Genomic DNA, 19,885 nt, shown 5'->3' with positions numbered 1-19,885 from the left:
TTTATACATTAAAATCTGTTTTGTCAAATATTTCTGTTTCTCCAGCTTTCTTTATCATTCATATTTTTCTAGTATATCTCTCTCCAACCTTTTATTTTCAACATTTGTAGGTGTTTTAAAGTGTACCCTTATAGAGAACGTAAGATTCTGCTTTTTGTTTTCTGAGTTCCTGAGTTTTATTTTTAAGCCTTTAGGAGAAAGAAATCCCAAACCAAGGCCTGGGAAGGTATGTAATACAGGAGTGCAAGCCTGGACAAACACACATGTTCTCATCACCTCAGCGGGTATTTTGCATTCCCTGGTTATTATTCTATAAGGACCAACATTAGCAGTCTGGGCTGTTGCTGCCGTTTTCCAGTAATAAAACCCATTGCTGTTGATTCTGATTCATAGCGACCCTATAGGACAGAGTAGAACTGTCCCATAGGGTTTCCAAAGAGCAGCTGGTGGATTTGAACCACTGACTTTTTGGTTAGCAGCCATAGCTCTTAACCACTGCACCTCCAGGGCTCCAAGTAATAAAAATCAGGCCATAAGTACCCAAAGATAACAGGGGGAGATACAAAAGCAAAATTTTAAAAGATTTTCCTTGATTTATTCTCTCATCACCACCTTCAGTTGCCTCTTGTGCCAATTTCAGCCACTCACGATCCAAGCATATACCAATTTAGGGCAATCTTACATCTTTAATTGTGGAAAATGTGTATGTAACAAAAATTTGTCATTTCAACTTTCTTCACACGTACAGTTCAGTAACGTTAACTTATATTCATCATGTTGTTCAACTGTCCCCTTTATCCATTCCCGAATTTATTCCATCACTCTTCACAGCACATTTTTATTGAAGGTAAATAAATATAGACTTTTGATGACTCTTTAAAATGCCTCAAATATTTTGAGCTAGTTTATATAATTTAAAAAATGAAATTTAATGTTTCTATTGAAATTAACACTGCTACAAAAAAAAAAAAGAAATGTACAATATAGAGGTCCTAATGGAATGACTTAAAAGAGTGTCTAGAAACAGTAAAGGGATTTTATTTTGTTTTGTTTTGCCCTGAAAAGTAAAGCTATGGAGGAAAGAAAATAAGCATGTAGGGGGAAAATAATGAAAGTTGTCTTCACCATGGAAGCTGGAAAAGTATATATGACCCCTAGAATTTTGAAGAATGGAAAAGGACATTCTATGAATATTATATGGCCCAAAATATAGAAATAAAATAGGAGAAATTGCTTCCTTTTTGACATTTAAAAAAAAAAAAATGTTCATGAGGCCAGGAACTTGGCAGAGCGAGAAAAGTATAGAAATAAGTATAGAAATGGAAATAGAAAGCCTCGAATATCAATCACTGAATTAATGTTGAATTTTGAATTTTGTTACATATGTTAGTATATTTATGTGACATTAGTGCTACTGAATATGAATGGGTTCAAAAACTGTCACCAGTTTGGCAGTTACAAGCATTGTAATTAAATATTATAAAGTGTCCCTTCCAAAATTTCATAATTTGATCCTGTTTTAAATAGTATTTTCAATTTTAATTTATTCATGTAAAAATACAACTGATTTTTCTACATTGGCCTTGTATTTTTGCAACCTTGCTAAACTCAGTATTATTTTTGTGTATTCCTTAGTGTTTTCCACATAGACAACTGGATCGTCTGTAAATATAAATTTATTGTTCTTTTTCAATCTGGATTTTTTTTTCTTGCCTTCTTACACTGAATAGAATGTCCAGTACAATGTTGAATAGAAATAATGAGAGTGGACATTTTTGTCTTATTCCTGGTATTTGGAGAGAAAGTATTCAGTCATTCAAGATCAAGGAAATTTCTTCTATTTCTAGTTTGCTAATAGTTAGATTTGTCGAATATTTCTTCCAAGTTTTTTGTTTGGTTTGTGAAAAATGTGAATTTCAGTGATTGATTTTTTAAATATTCAACAAATTTATATTCTTGTGATAAACTTTACTTAATGTTCAAATTCTAGGCTTTGTGTAAGTCACTTATTTACTAAATGTTAAGAAGATTTGCATGTATTTTTGTGAGGCATATGTATATGGCTGGTAACCCAAGGGTCAGCAGTTCAAATCTGCCAGATGCTCCTTGGAAACTCTATGGGCAGTTCTACTCTGTCCTATAGGGTCTCTATGAGTCGGAATCGACTCAACGGCACTGGGTTTGGTTTGGTGTGGATATGTGTACATAGATTTCCTTTCTCGTATTGTCTTTCATTTTATTAGCAAGCAGTGCTGGCTACATAAAATGAGTTATGAAGTATTTCCTCTTTCTCAATTTTCTGGAAGAGTTCCTGTAGGATTGGTATTATTTCTTCCTTAAATATTTGATAGAATTTACTAGTGAAGAAAATAAGCCTTGTGTTTCCTTTGTGGGAAGTTTCCTAGCTAAAAATTCAGTAAATTTAGGGCCATTCAACTTAACCATTTCTTCCTGATAAATTCGGTAGTTTGTGTTTGTTGATGAATTTCATCTAATTGTCCCATTTATTGTCATAATTTGTTCATAATGTAGCCTTATAATTCTTTAAAGATCTTTAGGGTCTGTAGTTATGTCACCTGTAGTGTTCCTAATATTGGTAATTTGTACCTTCTTTCCTTTTTTCTTATCAGCCGGCTACACATATTATTTTTGTTGACCTTTTCAGATTTTTTTCATTGATTTTTTTCTATTATTTTTCTGTTTTCTATTTTATTGATTTCTGTTCTTTATTATTTCCTTTCCTGCTTACATTTAATTTGCTCTTCTTTTTCTAATATTTTAAGATGGAAGCTAAAGAAATTGATTTCAAATCTTCCTTCTTTTCTAATATAGACATTTGGTGCTGTAAATTTCTCTCTAAGTAGTGCTTTATCTGTATCCCATAAATTTTATATGCAGTGTTTTCATTTTTATTAAGATAAAAATACTTTCTAATTTTCTTTTCAATTGTTTCTTTGACCCCTGTGTTATTTAGTTAAGAGATTTTTCAGATATGTTTTTCTAATTCATTTCTAATTTAATTCCATTGTTGTTGTTTTAAACCACTAAGTTTTGGGAGGGTGTGTTACACTAATGAAATTCTCCTAAATATCTGAGCAAAATGAAATACTGTACCAGTGAGAGTTTTTAAAGAAAAAAAGATGAGAAGAGATTTAATAGAAGGAAGTTGTTGCACACAAAGGCAATAGAAAAGCTAGAAAAACAAAGGTCAGTAACTTTCAGGAAATCTGAAAGTTGCAGGCCATGGTAATGGGAACTATAAGAGCTTTAGGACACCACCTCAGAGATTACAGCTGCCAGGGGCACTGAAGTAGGTGATTCTTAGAATACTTTGAAGTCACTGGTAAAAATGTCATGTCTATCTTCTGCCCACACACCGGCCTGCTGTTGCCAGAGCAAAATGGTTCAGATTCTCTTTCACCTTCCAAATATTGCGTGGTACCTCTGAGTGGTGGAATCTAAACAACAACACTGCTTAAAAGCCATGCTGGAAACGTAGCTTTCAGGATTCTGTAGAGACAAAAGGCACAATCCTAACATAAGATAAAGATTCCATATCTCTTTCTTGACAGCAGAGATTTTTCTCCTGAGTCATTCTTGAATTCTGCTCAATACTTCAGGAATGCCCAAACCTAAGCTGATGGGTCAGGTACAAATGCCATTGTTGTCCTACCAAGTTGCCAGGGTACATCAGAGCATATACAATAATCGAGTTCCCTTTGTTGTGGTTGTTGTGTGCCTTGGACTCGATTCCAACTCAAAGTGACCCTATATGAACAGAGTAGAACCACCTCAAAAGGTAATCCTTACAGGAGCAGATTATCAGGTTTTTTTCTACCACAGAGCAGATGGTGGGTTCTAACCGCTGAGCACTTAACCATTGTGCCTCCAGGGTTCCCTTACTGGTGTGGACGTACGCAACTCCACACTGTGACATGGATATTCCTTACAGCACTCCATAGTTCACAAAACAGTAATTTCATCACTTCCATATATATTGTCACATTTCATCTTTACACCATTTCTCAGGGTTGGTATTATTATCCCAAATTTGGAAACAGAGACTCAAGGAGATGAAGTAACATTCTAAAAGCCTGTGTGACTAATGATTATCAGAGTACAGATAGTAGATCTCAGAAGCTAATCCAGTGCTTACGTTATTTTTCAACTTTTTCATATCAGAAATAAGGGGCTGGGACTAAATGATAAAGGGTCAGCCTCGAATATAATTTTATGATTTCTGGCAACAGGAGGTTCTTGGAAATATTGGTAGGTAGATGGTAATTGCCAATAGAGTGGTGTGAAATCTATTATTAGTTTACATGGAAGCTGCTTTGACAAACAATACTATGCAATTTAAATATTAAAAGTTGTTTCATTGTTAAAATGACAGATCAGAAATTTTCTGCTACTCCTATAGTAAGTGGAACCCTGGTGGTGTAGTGGTTAAGAGCTCGGCTGCTAACCAAAAGGTTGGCAGTTTGAATCCACCAGCCACTCCTAGGAAACCCTATAGAAAGTAACAATTTAGCCAGTACCCCTGATTTCAATAAAATTTTAACTTGTTTTAACCTCATCTGTAAAATATTAGTATTGAGTTGTATATCTCACATTGATAAAATGTAAGATACTTTAGTTTTTCCAAGATTTAAAATATGTGCATATTATAGCTTGCAATGTGTTTTCTTTCAGAGATAATTAGCATAGCTGATTACTCCCTAAAAAAAAAAAAAGCCTGTTGCCATCAAGTGGATTCTAACTCATAGAGACTCTATAGGACAGAGTAGAACTGCCCCATAGAGTTTCCAAGGAGCGCCTCATGGATTCGAACTGCTGATCTTTTGGTTAGCAGCCGTAGACTCTTAACCACTACGCCACCAGGGTAAGTATGTTTAAATACAACTGTATAGCTGATAAAGTAAAAAGAAAAAATAATCAAGGGAAGCATCCTGAATTTAAGAGCAGTTTTAGTATAGCTCTGGTATTTCTGAGAACTAAATTTATTTCTGAAGTTATTAGATTTAGAACTATTTAATTATCCTAGGTTATTTAGAGAACAATAGCATAGTAAGATTAAAAGTTAGGCTGAAAATGTCTCGGTGAAGGTTCTTTTTTGTTTTGTTTTGTTTTGTTTTGTTTTTTAACAAATATTATTGTGTTGTAGATGAAAACTGAAATTGGATTAGTACAAAAAATGAATTGGTATCTGGAAATGAGTTTGGGCTCAAATGATAAAAGACATAAGCAAATTGTAATCTCCATAACAATTAAAGATTTTCAAAAATATAAACATGAACATTTTAAAGCTTTTTGCTATTAAAAAGTTTTGAATTTTAAGGCATATAAAAGAGTAGCTTTTATAAAACAAAAATCACAAATTTTTAAATAGATTCTTATTAGAAGGGAATAATGATGAATATTTGTCGAAGCCTTATCCTTATTTTCTGAGCAATCAGATTTCGTGGTACAAGCCTCTTTTGGCAAAGTTTTTGGCCCTGAATCTTGGATCTATGCCCTCGAATTTTTAATGACAGATAATGATCAAATCAGTATATATACATTCAAGCTTTAAACATGACGCCAAGTGTCTGGGGTCTTAAATGCTAACAAGCGGCCATCTAAGATGCATCAATTGGTCTCAACCCACCTGGAGCAAAGGAAAATGAAGAACACCAAGGCCACACGACAACTAAGAGCCCAAGAGACAGAAAGGGCCACATGAACCAGAGACCTACATCATCCTGAGACCAGAAGAACTAGTTGGTGCCCGGCCACAATCGATGACTGCCCTGACAGGGAGCACAGCAGAGGACCCCTGAGGGAGCAGGAGATCAGTGGGATGCAGACCCCAAATTCTCATAAAAAGACCAAACTTAATGGTCTGACTGAGACTAGAGGAATCCCGGTGGCCATGGTCTCCAGACCTTCTGTTGGCACAGGACAGGAACCATCCCCGAAGACAACTCATCAGACATGAAGGGGACTGGTCAGCGGGTGGGAGAGAGACGCTGATGAAGAGTGAGCTAATTATATCAGGTGGACACTTGAGATTGTGTTGGCAACTCTTGTCTGGAGGGGGGATGGGAGGATAGAGAGAGAGGGAAGCCAGCAAAATTGTCACGAAAGGAGAGACTGAAAGGGCTGACTCAAGAGGGGGAGAGCAAGTGGGAGTAGGGAGTGAGATGTATGTAAACTTATATGTGACAGACTGGATTTGTAAACGTTCACTTGAAGCTTAATAAAAGTTAATTAAAAAAAAAAAAGAAAACCCTATGGAGCGGAGTTCTACTCTGAGGCACACAGGGTCTCCATGAGTCAGAGTCAACTAGATGGCAACCTGTCTGGTCTGGTCTGTTATGAAGTTTGCCTACTTCTATTGATATGTGATAGATAAGCCAAAGAACATTTATTTTGTTTAAATCACGTGGCAGTGAGTTTTTGTGCCTATGGGACATCAATATGAAGTGTCAATTAGATGAAACCTAAGGGAATTACCTGGGCTAGAGATACGAATTTGGGAAATAGCAGTATAAAGGTAGGTTTTACATCCATTGGTAGGATGAGCTTACTTAGGGAGAGACCACCACTAGAGAATAGAAGAGCCTCAGGATTCAAGCCTAAGGAGTCACAAAGTTGAGACTCTGGATAGAGGATGACACAGCATAGCAAGAAACAAACTTATTGCCATTGAGTCAATCCTGACTCATAGTGACCCTATAGGACAAAGTAGAACTGCCCCATAGGGTACCCAAGGCTGTAATCTTTACAGAAGCAGAATGACACATCTTTCTTTTGCAGAGCAACTGGTGGGTTTGAACTGCTGACCTTTCAGTTAGCAGCTGGACACTTAACCAACTGTGCCGCCAGGGCTCCTTATGTCGGCAATGGGCCAGGAGGGCCTGCAGACTTACTGCCCTGAATGCAAGAAAAATGAGAATGAGAGAGTGCTTGTCTCCCTAAACTCTTGCCAACATACTGCAACATTTTGTTTCATTTTTTCCCCACTTGTGTGTTTACAACATCTTCCCCAGATTCAAAATTTGCCAAAGCTCTCATGCAAATAGAATTGTTTTTGTGTAAAAATAAATTAATATGCATGAAATGGAAAAAAAAAAATGACGCCAAGTCCTGTAATTTTAAGAATTTTTACAAATTCTGAAAGATGTATCTAGTTGCATTTCACTTCAAACTGAGATGAGGTAACCTTTCAGGAGCCATGTATATTTTATAAAGCATTCTAGCCCAAGTTCTTCTTGGTTTAATTAAGCACTAAAGTCTGCATTCAACTGGCGAGCTAAAAAGAGCTATTCTCTAAGTATTTTACAGAATCCTTACTCTATAATCTTGATCTATAACTATTAGGGTAAGAAAAAGGAAACTTTATGGGGGAATTTCTCATAGAATATGCCTCCAATACAGCAGAACAAAAGGTTTTTATGTGGAGTTTTTGTTCTTTGTTTGTTTATTTTCATTTTCTGGTGAAAACTGTTTGAATGTCCAAGAATATTACACTCGCATACAGAATATTTCCCACAATTTCAGGGATTCATGGACCTTCCTTGAAGCCTGGGATTAGTCCATGAATCTAGGTAAGGACTCCTTCTACTCAAGGTAGTTGTAACTATATTGCTAACCCATCAGAGCTGTACACCTGAATATTTTTAACTCCCTATTATTTTCCTTCTGTGTAAAGTCATTAGCCTATATTGAGGGATTCTGTTTATTATTTGAAGGATGTAATTGGTTACATTATTAAGTCCTTTCCTCAGCATCTTCTTTGTAAGTACTTTCTAATGTAAGGAGTGATACACTTGATGTACTTTCTAATGTAAGGAGTGATACACTGTTGTGCTCCATATGGATGGGTATAGACAAATTGGTATACAGATAGGGACAGATGCATACATAGGCGATAACAGATAGAAGTAACTACAGGTAAGTATAAATACAAATATGTGGGTGCAGGCACATATATTCATTGAAGACACAAATACGGATACTCCTCAGACATAATCAAACATCTTCCAACATTGGTTTTCTGGGTTTGAAGGCTTGGGACCATAGTTTCATCAGACAACTTAGTCAACTGGCTAAGCATAGTTCACAAAAATCGTGATCTGCATCCTAGTGAAGTGAGTAACGTCTGGGGTCCTAAAAGCTTGCAAGCAGCCATCTGAGACACAACTATGGGCCTCTACTTGCCAGGAGCAAAACAGTGAGAAGGTAACCAAAAGCACGGAGAAGAAACAGGTACACAGGAGCCAAAACCTCATCTACCCTGAGACAGAAGAGTTAGATGGTACATGGTCAATATCACTGACTTTCTGACCTGGGCCACAATAGTTGGTCCTGGGTAGAATGGGAGAAAAATATGAAACAGAACTCAAATTCTTATTTGAAAAAAAAAAAAAAAAGCCAGACAAACTGGAACAGTAGAGAACAGAGGACTTCTGAGACTATTACCCTGAGACACCCTTTAAACGTAGAACTGAGCCTATCCCCTGAGATCACCTTTGATAAAATAGCAGAATGGCACACAAAATAAAAAATATCACCTGTAAGATCAGTACCCTACTTAAAAACCATCAGTATGAGGTCAACAATTTCTCAAAAGCAAAGATGAAACATTAAGGGGGTAGGGAAACTATAGTACAGGAAAGGGAACAAATAGAACACAGTTAAAGAGAATGTTGACACACGGTGATAAATGTAACTAATAGCTAATGTCACTGAACAATTTGTACAAAAATTCTCAAATGAGAACCTAACTTGCTGTGTAAACTTTCATCAAAAACTCAATAAAATATTATTTTAAAAAATACACGGTTGTGCTCCACCAAAACAATTGGTGTTTATATTTGAATACCGAATTGTGTTACTAATTGTGATTTTCTCTGGGAGCTTTCTGCTAGAGATTTTAGGAAAAAAATCAGTGACCCACCATCATTGAGTAAATACACATACATTTTCACTTTATGGCATTTATTCTGTGTATTATAGCCTCATTCCTGACTGCATTTTACACTGATGCATGTGTTTCTTTTCCATACTGTTCTCACTGCTTCTAATTTAGGTTGTGCTACTTTATATTTGAAAAATGTCCTAAATCCTTCTTGGAAATATATTTTTAAAAAATCATTTTTAATTAGAAGTTGCTTTTGTACTAAAAGTTGCTTTTTGTAGCTAAAGTGAATGGAAGACATGATGAAATAAAAGAGCTAAACAGAAACTTTCAACGGATAGCTTAAGAAGACAAAGTATTATAATGAAATTTGCGAACACCTGGAGTTAGAAAACCAAAAGGGAAGAACACGCTTGGCATTTCGCACTCTGAAAGAACAGAAGAAAAAATTCAAGCCTCAAGTTGTAATACTGAAGAATTCCATGGGCAAAATATTGAATGATGCAAGAAGCATCAAAAGAAGATGGAAGATATGTATATACATGTTTATGTGTGCTACATATGTTATTCAAATATAAAATAAAGCACATGGGGGCACAGTTATGGATACTTTCTAGACATAATCAAACACCTTATGGGATTAGTTTACTGGGTTTGAGGGATTAGGGCCACAGTTTTGTGGGGCAAGTTGGCATCATATAGTCCATAAAGACAACATTCTAAATCTCAGTTTGGTGAGTAATGTCTGGTGTCTTAAAAGCTTGAGAGCAGCCATATAAGATACAACTATTGGTCTCTACTCAACTAGAACAAAAGAGAAAGAAGGAAACCAAAGACTCAAAGAAGAAACTAGCCTACAGAACAGTCTACACAAGTAACAGCCTCACCTACCTTGAGACCAGAAGAACTAGAGGGTGCCTGGCTGCCACTACCAACCATTCTGAATATGAACTCAGTAGATGGCCCCAGGTTGAATGGGAAAAAAATGTAGAACAATACTCACCTTCCTAAAAAGAGGCCAGGCTTACTGGACTGGTAGAGAACAGATAAATTCTTGAGATTATTGCCCTGTAATACCCTTTAAACTAGGAACTCAAACCACTCCAAGAGGTCACTTTCCAGCCAAATGACAGATTGGCCCACAAAATAAATAATATCACAAGTGAGTACAGTGATCATCTAAATGAAACCAAACAGTAAACATTTTACCCTAGACCAAAGATAGCAGGAGCCTTTGGTCAAGGGTAAATACTACTTTTTGGTTTCATTTAGATGATTATTTAGAGTAAAATAGTACTCACTGGTGTATTATTTAAAGATGAGAAGGTAAGAAGGCACAGAGAGCTAGATTAATGAAAACAGAACAACCAGAATGAAAATAATGAGAATGCTGATATATTGTAAAGAATGTGACAAATGTCACTGAACAATATGTATAGAAATTGTTAAATGAGAACCTAATTTGCTGTGTAAACTTTTGCCCAAAACACAATAAAATATTTATTAAAAAAATAAAAGAAGAAAGTTCCAGGGAATGAATAGTCACTGAACAAAAAAGAATTTGTCAATGTTCAACCATTTCAGGAGGTACCATATGATCAAGAACCGATGGTATTGAAGGAAGAAGTCCAAGTTGCACTGAAGGCATTGGAGAAAAACAAGGCTCCAGAAACTGACAAAATACCAACTGAGATGCTTCAACAAATAAATGCAATGCTGAAAGTCCTCACTCATCTATGTCAAGAAATCTGGAAGACAGCTAGCCGGCCAACTGGCTGGAAGGGGTCCGTATTTATACACATGCCAAAAAAAAAGGTGATTCAGCAGAAAGTGGAAATTATCGAACAATATCATTAATATCAGACACAAGTAAAATTTTGCTGAAGATAATTCAAAAACAGTTGCAGTAACAGGGAACTACCAAAAATTCAAGCTGGATTCAAAAGAGAACATAGAACCAGGAATATCATTGCTAATGTCAGATAGATCTTGGTTGAAAGCAGAGAATACCAGAAAAATGTTTACCTGGCTTTACTGACTATGCAATGGCATTCAACTGTGTGGATCATAACAAATTTTGGATAACACTGCACAGAATGGGAATTCCAGAACACTTAATTGTGCTCGTGTGGAACCTGTACTTAGACCAAGAGGCAGCTGTTTGAAGAGAACAAGGGGAATGGTGTGTGTCAGGGTTGTATCCTCTCCCGATACCTATTCAATCTGTATGTTGAGCAAATAATCTGACAAGCTGGACTATATGAAGAAGAATGGGGCACCAGGATTGAAGGAAGACTCATTAACAACTTGCGATACGCAAATGACACAACCATGCTTGCTTAAAGTGAAGAGGACTTGAAGCACTTACTGATGAAGATCAAAGACTACAGCTTTAAGTATGGATTACCACTTCAAAATAAAGAAAACAAAAATCCTTATGGCTGAACCAATAAGCAACACCACGGTAAACGGAAAAAAAGATTAAAGTTGTCAAGGATATCATTTTACTTGGATCCACAAATGAGGCCTGTGGAAGCAGCCCTCAAGAAATCAAACAATGTATTGCATTAGGCACATTTGCTACAAAAGGCCTTTTTGAAGTGTTAAAAAGCAAAGATGTATGTCACTTTGAGGACTAAGGTGCAACTGACCGAAGCCATATTTTCAATCACTTCATGTGCGTGCAAAAGCTGGACAATGAATAAGGAAGATTTAAGAAGAATTGACGCATTTGAATTACGGCATTGGTAAAGAATATTGTGTATACCATGGACTGCCAGGAGAACAAATAAATCTGTCTTGGAAGAAGTACAGCCAGAATGCTCCTTAGAAGCAAGGATGGTGAGACTTCGTTTCATGTGCTTTGGATGTATTATCAGGAGGGACCAGTCCCTGGAGAAGGACTTTATGGTGGTAAAGAAGGGAGTCAGAGAAAAAGAGGAAGACCCTCAACAAGATGGACTGACACAGTGGCTGCAACAATGGGCTCAAACACAGCAATGATTGTGAGGATGGCACAGGACAAGGCAGTGTTTTGTTGTGTTGTCCTTAGGGTCACTATGAATTGGAACTGACTGGATGGCACCTAACAACATATTAAATTTAACAGGTGTATTAGTTACTGTATTGTCAATAACTCATATGGCTATTGATAACAGAATCTTAGGCCTATTATTTTACCTTTAATGTCATTATGGTGAACTCCTCTTTTAAACATAGCTGTTTTTAGTTTGAGTGAAAGCCAGGCTCTTGTGAGCACAGTGTTGAGTGCTGGAGCCACTTAGCCCAATTTGGACAACTTGGAGACTAGGAAATGAAAAAGAGGAAAACCACTGTTCCTTTGTGAGTCCTCGTGTAAATCACTGAATTTTAGATTATCATAAGATTAAGTATTTGAGGAGCCTGGTCACTGTAAAGGGCAGTGGTTAAGTGCTCAGCTGCTAACTGAAAGGTTAGCACCTGAGTGAGCACTGTGATTCAAACCCACCAGTGGCTCCACAGGAGATGTAGCAGTCTGCTTCAGTAGAGATTTACAGCCTTGGGAACCCTATGGGGCAGCTCTACTCTGTCCTGTAGGGCTGCTATGAGTCAGAACTGACTCACTGGCAATGGGTTTGGTTTTTTAGTGGGCCACTGTAAACCAGAATCAACTGGATGGCAGTGGGTTTTTGGAGACTAAGTGATTAAAGGATTAAGTCTGAGGTGATAGGAACTAGAACCTACTTCCAAAATAAACAAACAAACAAAAAGCAAATACAAGCACAACGAAAATCATTGTGTGAATGCAAAACACAGCTTTTACTGTAAAAAGTGAAGCAGAAATTTCTTATATCAAGTCATTTTGTCATGTGGCCTTGCAATAATCAATAGTCAAAAGTTCAAGTACTATCTTAACCATAATCCTACCACCTGAAATTAACTAGAAATTAATAAAATAAATTATTAAGACAGTAGATTATTAAAAGCATAAGAAATGACACGCTTATAGGTAAAACAGCTCCTCAGAAACATTTCAGGGTAAGCTTTGGACCATTAAAATAAGAGTAAAAAAAAAAAAATTTTTTTTTATTTGGCAATAATTCAGATCACTACACATATTACAGCACACATTTTCTTCTTCCTTTAACCTTCCAATTATCACTACTTCTCTTAAGACAATGTGCAAGTACTCAAGTAATAATACTGAAAAATGCAGCAGGTAAACAAAAAAATATTAGTTGATGGTGATATTCAGGAAGGAAACTTAAAAACGCTTTTAACAAAATAATGAGGAACACAGCTTTCCTTTTTCGAAGTTAAAATGAGAACAACTTACCCAAGTGTTTGATGCATCCACCTATTCCCTAGCTCTGTTAAACTGTTCCATGATGTAAAAGACCTATACAAAGAAAACTACAAGACACTACTGTGAGAAACCAAAAGAGACCTAAATAAGAGGAAAAACATACCTTGCTCATGGATAGGAAGACTCAACATAGTCAAAATGTCAATTCTACCCAAAGAGCTCTACAGATACAATGCAATCCCGATCCAAATTCCAATGGCACTTTTTGATGAGATGGAGAAACAAATCATCAACTTTAAATGGAAAGGGAAGAGGCCCCGGATACATAAAGCATTACTGAAAAAGAAGAACAAAGTGAGAGGACTCATATTACCTCATATTGTAATGCTACGTCAGTCAAAACAACTTGGTACTGGAACAACAACAGATGCATAGACCAATGGAACAAAATTAAGAATCCAGAAGTAAATTCATCCACCTATGAGCAGCTGATGTTTGACAAAGGCTCAAAGTTCATTATATGGGGAAAAGATAGTTTCTTTAACAAATGGTGCTGGCATAACTGGATATCCATCTGCAAAAAAAGGAACAAGACTCATGCACAAAAACTAACTCTAAATGGATCAAAAACCTAAATATAAAATCTAAAATGATAAAGATCATGGAAGAAAAAATAAACACAATGCTGGGAACCTCAATACATGGCATAAACAGAACACAAAACATTACTAACAATGTACAAACACCAGAAGAGAAACTAAATAATTGGGAGCTCCAAAAATCAAAAGCATATGAAGGTGAAATTAGGGCATTGCCAGATAAGCAAAAGTTTAGGGAATTTGTAAAAACCAAACCAAAACTACAAGAAAAACTAAAGGGAGTTCCCTGATTGGAAAATCCATAATATCAGATATCAACCCAAGACTAAAACACAGGACAAAGCAACCAGATGTTGGCCTAGATAGGGAAATCACAAAAATAAATCAAGATTAAAAAAATGCTCAAAACAGGGAAACAGAGATGTCATTATTTAAAAGAAGATAACTTTAAAACAATAAAGAAGGACTAAGAAATGTAGTGATAGATCTTTCATATGGAGAGGAAGACAAGGCAATATGAAGAAACAGAAGTTAGGTTTAAACTTAGAAAAATAGGTAAATATTAAGGTAACCACAAAGGAGGCTAACAATCCTACTCATAAAAATAAAATACAAGAAAAAAATAGAAATTTAGCAGAAAAAAATCAACAACAATGAATAAGAGGAAAAGACAATATATGAAGATAAACTACTCAGCAAAAAAAATCAAGTAGGAAAAAAACTGTCAACAGCACACAAAAAAAGACATCAAAATGACAGCATAAACTCATAGCCATCCATAATTATGCTGAATGTAAATGGACTAAATGCACCAGCAAAGAGACAGAGAGTGGCAGAATGGATAAAAAAAACACAATCCGGCTATACGTAGCCTACGAGAAACACACTTTAGACTTACAGACACAAACAAACTAAAACTCAAAGGATGGAAAAAAATATATCAAGCAAACAATAATCAAAAAAGAGCAGGAGCGGCAATATCAATTTCTGACAAAATAGACTTTAAAGTTGAATCCACCACAAAGGATAAGGAAGGACACTATATAATGATTAAAGGGACAATATACCAGGAGGATATAATCATATTAAATATTTATACACCCAATGATAGGGCTGCGAGGTACATAAAAAAAAAAAAAAAAAAAACTTTAACAGCATTGAAAAGTGACATTGAAAAAGACAGCTCACAATTATACTGGGAGATTCTAACACACCACTTTCTGTGAAGGACAGAACATCCAGAAAGAAGCTTAATAAAGTCACGGACGATCTAAATGCCACAATTAACCCACTTGACCTCATAGACATGTACAGAACACACCACCCAACAGCAGCCAAGTATGCTTTCTTTTCTAGTGCACACGGAACATTCTCTAGAATAGACCACATGTTAAGTCATAAAGCAAGCCTTAGCAGAATCCAAAACACTGAAATATTACAAAGCATCTTCCCTGACCATAAGGCCATAAAAGTGGAAATCAATAACAGAAAAAGCAGGGAAAAGAAATCAAACACTTGGAAACTGAACAATACCCTGCTCAAAAAAGACTGGGTTATAGAAGACATTAAGGATGGAATAAAGAAATTGATAGAATCCAATGAGAATGAAAACAGTCCCTATCAGAACCTTTGGGACACAGCAAAAGAAGTGCTCAGAGGTCAGTTTATATCAAAAAGTGCACGCATACAATAAGAAGGGCCAAAATCAAAGAATTATCCCTACAACTTGAACAAATACAAAGAGAGCAACAAAAGAAACCCTCAGGCACCAGAAGAAAGCAAATAATAAAAATTAGAGCAGAATTAAATGAAATAGAAAACAGAAAAATAATTGAAAGAGTTAACAAGACCAAAAGCTGGTTCTTTTAAAAAAATAACAAAATTGATAAACCGCTGGCCAAAGTGACAAAAGAAAAAGGGGAGAAGAAGCAAATAACCCAAATAAGAAATGAGATGGGCGATAGTACAACAGACCCAACTGAAATGAAAAGAATCATATCAGATTACTACAAAAAATTGTACTCTAACAAACTTTAAAACCTAGAAGAAATGGATGAATTACTAGAAATACACTACCTACCTAAACTAACACAGAGGTAGTAAACCTATAACAAGGGATTGAAAACGTAATTTAAAAACTCCCAACAACAACAACAAAAAAAACCCTGGCCTGCACAGCTTCACTGCAGAGTTCTACCAACCTTTCAGAGAAGAGTTAACACCACTACTACAAAAGGTATTTCAGAGAATAGAAAAGGACAGAATACTCCCAAACTTATTCTATGAAGCCAGCATATCCCTGATATCAAAACCAGGTAAAGGCACCACAGAAAAAAGAAAATTACAGACCTATATCTCTCATGAACTTAGATGCAAAAGTCCTCAACAAAATTCTAGCCAATAGAATTCAATAACATATCAAAAACTAATTCACCATGACCAAGTGGGATTCATACCAGGTATGCAAGGTTGCTGCAACATTAGAAAAACAATTAAAGTAATCCATCATATAAATAAAACAAGAACCACATGATCTTATCAACTGATGCAGAAAAGGCATTTGACAAAGTTCATCACTCATTCATGATAAAAACTCTCAGCAAAATACTAATAGAAGGAAAATTCCTCAACATAATAAAGGGCATTTATACAAAGCCGACAGCCAACGTCATCCTAAATGGAGGGAGTCTGAAAGCATTCCCCCTGAGATCGGGAACCAGACAAGGATGCCCTTTATCACCACTCTTATTCAACATTGTGCTAGAGGTCCTAGCCAGAGCAGTTAGGCTAGATAAAGAATTAAAGGGCATCCAGATTAGTAAGGAAGAAGTAAAAATATCTCTATTTGCAGATGACATGATCTCATACACAGAAATCCCTAAAGAATCCTCAAGAAAACTACTGAAACTAATAGAAGAGTTCAGCAGAGTATCAGGATACAAGATAAACACACAAAAATCAATTGGATTCCTCTACACCAACAAAAAGAACTCAAAGAGGAAATCACCAAATCCATACCATTTACGGTATCCCCCAAGAAGGTAAAATACTTAGGAATAAATCTTACCAGAGACTTAAAAGACCTATACAAAGAAAACTACAAGACACCACTGCAACAAACCAAAAGAGACTTATATCAGTGGGAAAAAAAATACCTTGCTCGTGGATAGGCAGACTTAACATTGAAAAAATGTCTATTCTACCAAAAGTGATCTGTAATTACAATGCAACTCCGATCCAAATTCCAATATTTTTTAGTGAGATTTAGAAACAAATCACCATCTTCCTATGGAAAAGAAAGAGGTCCCGGATGAGTACAGAATTACTGAAAAAGAAGAACAAAGTGGGAGGCCTCACTCTACCTGATTTTAGAACCTACTATACCACCACAATAGTCAAAACAGCCTGGTACGGGTACAAGAGATACATAGACCAATGGAACAGAATTGAGAATCCAGACACAAATCCATCTGCATATGAGTAACTGATATTTGACAAAGGCCAAAAGTCTGTTAAATGGGGAAAAGACAGTCTCTTTAACAAATGGTGCTGGAGTAACTGGATATCCACCTACAAAAAAAATTAAACAAGACCCGTACATCACACCATGCATAAAAACAAACTCAAAATAGAGCAAAGACCTAAATATAAAATCTGAAATGATAACGATCATGGAAGAAAAAATAGGGACAATGCTCGGAGCCCTAATACATGGCATAAACCATATATAAAACATTACTAACAATGCACAAACACCAGAAGAGAAACTCGATAACTGGGAGCTCCTAAAAATCAAACACCAATGCTCACCCAAACACTTCACCAAAAGAGCAAAAAGATTACCAACAGACTGGGAAAAAGTTTTAGCTATGACATTTCCTATCAGTGCCTGATCTCTAAAATCTACATGATACTGCAAAAACTGAACTACAAAAAGACAAATAACCCATTTAAAAAATGGGCAAAGGATATGAACAGGCACTTCACCAAAGAAGACATTCAGGTAGTTAACAGATACATGAGGAAATGCTCACGATCATTCGCCGTTAGAGAAATGCAAATCAAAACTACAATGAGATTCCATCTCACTCCAACAAGGCTGGCATTAATCCAAAAAACACCAAATAATAAATGTTGGAGAGGTTTTGGAGAGACTGGAACACTTATACACTGCTAATGGGAATGTAAAATGGTATAACCACTTTGGAAATCAATTTGGTACTTCCTTAAAAAGCTGGAAATAGAACTACCATACGATCCAGCAATCCCACTCCTTGGAATATATCCTAGAGAAATAAAAGCCTTTACATGAACAGATATATGCACACCCATGTTCATTGCAACATTGTTTACAATAGCAAAAAGATGGAAGCAACCAAGGTGCCCATCACGGATGAATGGATAAATAAATTATGGTATAGTCACACAATGGAATACTATGCATCGATAAAGAACAATGATAAATCTGTGAAACATTTCATAATATGGAGGAACCTGGAAGGCATTATGCTGAGTGAAATTAGTCAGTTGCAAAAGGGCAACTATTGCATGAGACCACTACTATAAGAACTCAAAAAATAGTTTAAACAGAGAAGAAAATATTCTTTGATGGTTACAAAAGCAGGGAGGGAGGGAGGGAGGATTTCACTAATTAGATAGTAGATAAGAACTACTTCAGGTGAAGGGAAAGACAACACACAATACAGGAGAGGTTAGCACAACTGGACTAAACTAAAACCAAAGAAGTTTCCTGAGTAAACTGAATGCTTCAAAGTCCAGTGTATCAGTGGTGGGGGTTTGGGGACCAGGGTTTCAGGGGACATTTAGGTCAATTGACATAGTAAAATCTACTAAGAAGACATGCTGCATCCCACTTTGGAGAGAGGCACCTGGGGTCTTAAACGCTAGCAAGTGGCCATCTAAGATGCATCAATTGGTCTCAACCCACCTGGATCAAAGGGGAATGAAGAACACCAAAGATGCAAGGTAGTTATAAGGCCAAGAGACAGAAAGGTCCACATAAACCAGAGACTACATCAGCTTGAGACCAGAAGAACTATATGGTGTTCAGCTAGAACCAACGAATGCCCTACAGGGAACACAATAGAGAACCCCTGAGGGAACAGGAGAGCAGTGGGATGCAGACCCCAAATTCTCATAAAAAGACTGGACTTAATGGTCTGACTGAGACTAGATGGACCCTGGAGGTCATAGTCTCCAGACCTTCTATTAGCCCAAGACAGGAACCACTCCCAAAGCCAACACTTCAGACAGGGATCGGTCTGAACTATGGGATAGAAAATGATACTGGTGAGGAGTGAGCTTCTTGGATCAAGTAGACACATGACTCTATGTGGGCAGCTCCTGTCTGGGTGGGAGATGAGAGGGCAGAGGGGGTCAAAAGCTGGCTGAATGGACACAAAAATAGAGAGTGGAAAGAAGTGCCCTGTCTCATTAGGGGGAGAGCAACTAGGAGTATACAGCGAGGTGTATATACATTTTTGTATGAGAGTCTGACTTTATTTTTAAACTTTCACTTAAAGCACAATAAAAAAATTTTTTTTAATTAAGGAATAAAATGAAGTTGACATAAATTTTTGTATCTCGGCAAAATAGGCAAAATATATATATATATATATATATATATATATGCTCATCAAAAGACTTCAGCAAAGGAATAAAAAGACACCCTGCAGCCTGGGAAAAAAAAATTGGCTCTGACAAATCCAATCAGGGCCTAATCTCCAAAATCTACAAGATACTGAAAAACCGCAACAACAAGAAGGCAAATAACCCAGTTAAAAAATGGGCAAAGGATATGGACAGACCCTTTACCAAAGAAGACATTCAGGTGGCTAACAGATACATGAGGAAATGCTCAGGATCATTCGCCATTAGGGAAGTGCAAATCAAAACTACAATGAGATACCATCTCACCTCTACAAGGCTAGCATTAATCCAAACAACACAAAATAATAAATGTTGGAGAGGTTGTGGACAGACTACTGGTGGGAATGTAAAATGTAAAATGGTACAACCACTTTGAAAATCGATTTGATGCTTCCTTAAAAAGCTAGAAATAGAGCTACCATACAATCC

Source organism: Loxodonta africana, chromosome 5, assembly GCF_030014295.1.
Source record: "Loxodonta africana isolate mLoxAfr1 chromosome 5, mLoxAfr1.hap2, whole genome shotgun sequence".
Lineage (NCBI taxonomy): Eukaryota > Metazoa > Chordata > Mammalia > Proboscidea > Elephantidae > Loxodonta > Loxodonta africana.
The sequence above is the reverse complement of the archived record's forward strand: the minus strand, read 5'-3'. Positions refer to the sequence as shown.